The following is a 3,730-nucleotide window of genomic DNA, read 5'->3' on the forward strand; positions in this document are numbered from 1 at the left end:
TAAAACTGTCCCCTCCCCGAGGCTTGGTTTCCAAGAAGATGTGGTGAGGAGAATAAGGCGGGAGAACCCAAATGCCCGCCTTCTCCTCCTTTTCTGTATCCCTCTTTTGCTTTCCCCACTGCCGTCCCAGGGGTCCAGAAGAGCAGGGCACTCTCTTATTTCCTCTACTTCATGCATATCTTGTCTTTTCTAACTGCTTTGCCCTAAAGGCTGACAGGGATCCTTTACCCCAAGAGAAGGTCTAGAACAGTGATGACGAACCTATGACACGCCTGTCAGAGGTGACACGCGAACTCATTTTTTGGGTTGATTTTTCTTTGTTAAATGGCATTTAAATATATAAAATAAATATCAAAAATATAAGTCTTTGTTTTACTATGGTTGCAAATATCAAAAAATTTCTATATGTGACACGGCACCAGAGTTAAGTTAGGGTTTTTCAAAATGCTGACACGCCGAGCTCAAAAGGTTCGCCATCACTGGTCTAGAACTTGCCACTGAGCCTCTAAGGGAGAGTTAATGGAATCTAGTGATTCTAGAAAGGCCCGCAGTGGCCTAGAAGAGGTCAATGCAGGGGGGGGGGCGGGGGGGGGAGAACATATATAATATTTTCAACAATAAAGATTTTAAAGGCAAAAAAATAGAATGACAGCACATTTATAGTAAAAAAGAAGTAAACATTTAGTGTCTATTAAATTTTTTTAAAAGTTATAGTTTTCTGGTGAGCAAATTTGAGTGGCCTGTTATAAAAATTCTTTGTTGTTTTCTTTAAGATTTTTTTTTAAGAGCAAGAGCGGGGAAGGGAGAGGGAGAGAGAAAGAGAAAGAAAGATCAATGTGAGAGTGAAATATCAATCGGCTGCCTCCTGCACTGCCCATACTGGAGATTGATCAAGCCAGTGAGCCAGGCATGTGCCCTGATCAGGAACCGAATTGGCAACCTTTTGGTGCACAATATGACACCCAACTAACTGAGCTACACTGGCCAGGGCTAGAAATTCTTTTAAATCATATGATGATTTAAGAGTAAGTCCAGATGGTCTTGATAAGAACTAAGAAGAAATCAGTCTGCTTTTCCCTTTCCAAATCACAGGGCATACTTTGTCATTCTGAAGTCATTAATAGTGGGATGAGTATGCTTGTCATTCATTCATTCATTCATTCCTCCATTCAGCAAATATTTACTGAATATTAGGCTCTGGGGATGCAGTGACCAAAATATGAAAAGTATCAGAACTTATGGCACTTCTATTATGAGGGGGAAATACCATTAAACAAGTGAGTATCTAGCATAGTTTTGGATGCATAAAGCAGAATGAGGGGATAGAGCGTGTTTGTGATGCCTCTTTAGATAAACTGGGCAGGGAAGGCCTCCCTGAGGAGGTGAGGTGTGAAGAGAATCCTGAACTAGGTGGAGGCCTGAGCCACGTGGCCTCTGGGAGAGCGCTGCAGGCAGAGAGCAGGGAGTGCAGAGGCCACTGCTGGGTGGAGCTGAAGGGTGGAGTCAGGCAGTGATCAGGGTGGTCAGGGTCCGGAGCTGGGAGGAAACCAGAAACCTGCGTATCACCTGCAGGGCCTCCATTTGATTTACGGCCTGTGGGAATGGAAGCCTTGGCAGATTAAGGCAGGGGAATAACTTGATCTGATTTACAACCTTACAGAATCCCTGTTACCGTAAACGGGAAATGGGAGACTTTGGGGACCTTAGAAAGGCAGAGCTAGATCTGGGCGCCAGACCAGTGGCTCCACTACTGGGTGACTTTGACGTGTAGCTTAATCTCTTTGAATCCCAGAGTTCTTGTCCATAAATTAGTGGTAATAAAAGCACCACTTACTTCACAGCATTATTAAGCAATTTAACAACTACTTTTTGATCAGCTGTTCTGTGCCAGTCATGCTGTGAGGTGCTGAGTTGCAGTGAGGATTGGGTAAGTGGTGCTCATGGGGGCCCAGATGTATCTGACTTGGTGACAAAACTGTAGGATATTTAAAGTGTGCACTGCAGTGATTTGATATATATGTACATTATGAAAGGATTCCCAACATTGAATTAACACATTTATTACCTCACATATTTACCTATTGTTTTGGCAAGAATACTTAAGTTCTACTCTCAGTAAATATCAATTATAAAATACAGTATTGTCAACTGTAGTTACCATGTTTTACATTAGATCCTCAGACCTTATTCATTTATAATTGGAAGTTTGTACCTTTTACCAATGTCTCCCTATTTCTCCCTCCTTACCCCTCACCCCGGTCCCTACAATCTATTTTATTCTGTTTCTAGAGTGTGATTTTTAAAAAAGATTCCACAGATAAGTGATAGCATGCAGTATTTGTCTTTCTCTGTCTGGCTTGTTTCACTTAGCAATCCAGTTTCATTCAAGTCACAAATGATAGGATTTCCTTTTATGGCTGAATAATCTTCCACTGTGTGTGTGTGTGTGTATGTGTGTGTGTGTGTGTGTGTATGTGTGTGATGGAATATAATTTTTTGAATGCTTTCAAAACCATCCTCTACCTATCTATTATGAGGCTGTCCATTAATGCTCTTAACATCTAACAGATACCGAATGTGGATGTGTAGGAAATCCTCACCACTCTATGCTGGTTTTGCTATGCATAAAAAAAAAATGCAGATCACACCCTAGTTGGTTTGGATCAGTGGATAGAGCTCCAGCCCTCAGACTGAAGAGTCCCGCGTTCAATTCTGGTCAAGGGATCAAGGGTTCAAGGGATATATCTTGGTTGCAGGCTCGATCCCCGTCTCTGGTTGGGGCCTGGCCCTGGTTGGGGCGCATGCGGGAGGCAACAATTGATGTGTCTCTCTCACATCGATGTTTCTCTTTCTCTCTGTCTTTCCCTCTCCCTCCCCCTCTCTCTAAAAACCAATGAAAAAATATCCTCAGGTGAAGATTAACAACAACAACAACAACAAAATGCAGGTCACAATGATTGCTAAGTGTGCTTTGACTCTTTCAGTTACACAAAATCAAGCGTAAATGGTTGATATTCCAGGTTGAAAATGTTGACAGGAGAGAGGAATATTTAAGAGATCTGTTTATATGTTTTCAACTTGCTTAATGTTAAAATGTGATCTCTGAATAAATTTAAATTGTGCTTATCCCAACATGTCAGAAATTTCAAAGAAAATGGAAAAATTTTAGCAGAAAATCGCTTTGCTTTGTAGAATCTCCCACTACACTATAAATGAGGTATAAATAGTTTTCTAATTTAGGAAAAACAATGAGAAGATTTTGCTGCTTGAGACAAGCAGTTTTACCTCCTCTTAAAGTAATTGGAATGCCTGATTGAAAACATCACAGTAGGAAAACACACTGCTCAGAGAATTTCTGGAATGTCAAATGAGAGCTACAAATAGAAGACGTGTGCATTGGGCTATACATATCACTGGAAAGAAAAAAGATGTGATTTCAAAAGTGAAATAGCCCTGCTGGTGTAGCTCGGTTCGTTGGGCATCATCCCATGCACCGAAAGGTTGCCTGTTTGATTCCCATTCAGGGCACATGCCTAGGTTTCGGGCTTGATCTCCATAAGGGGCATGCAGGAGGCATGTTTTGCTGTCACATTGATGTTTCTCTCTCTCTCCCTTTCCCTTTTTCTCTCTTTAAAAATTAGTTAAAAAATCTTTTTAAAACAGTGAAATAATGTGCAGCTGCTGCAACTGTTTAGGGCAGTGGTCGGCAAAATGTGGCTCCCCCAGGTAC

At 41.5% G+C, this 3,730-nt stretch overlaps 1 pseudogene; it reads left to right on the plus strand.

Moving 5' to 3' along the window:
* Positions 1 to 3,730, plus strand: part of LOC102771537 — a 25,805-nt pseudogene that overhangs the window by 1,511 nt on the left and 20,564 nt on the right.

The sequence above is a fragment of the Myotis davidii genome, unplaced genomic scaffold, assembly GCF_000327345.1.
Source record: "Myotis davidii unplaced genomic scaffold, ASM32734v1 scaffold78, whole genome shotgun sequence".
Lineage (NCBI taxonomy): Eukaryota > Metazoa > Chordata > Mammalia > Chiroptera > Vespertilionidae > Myotis > Myotis davidii.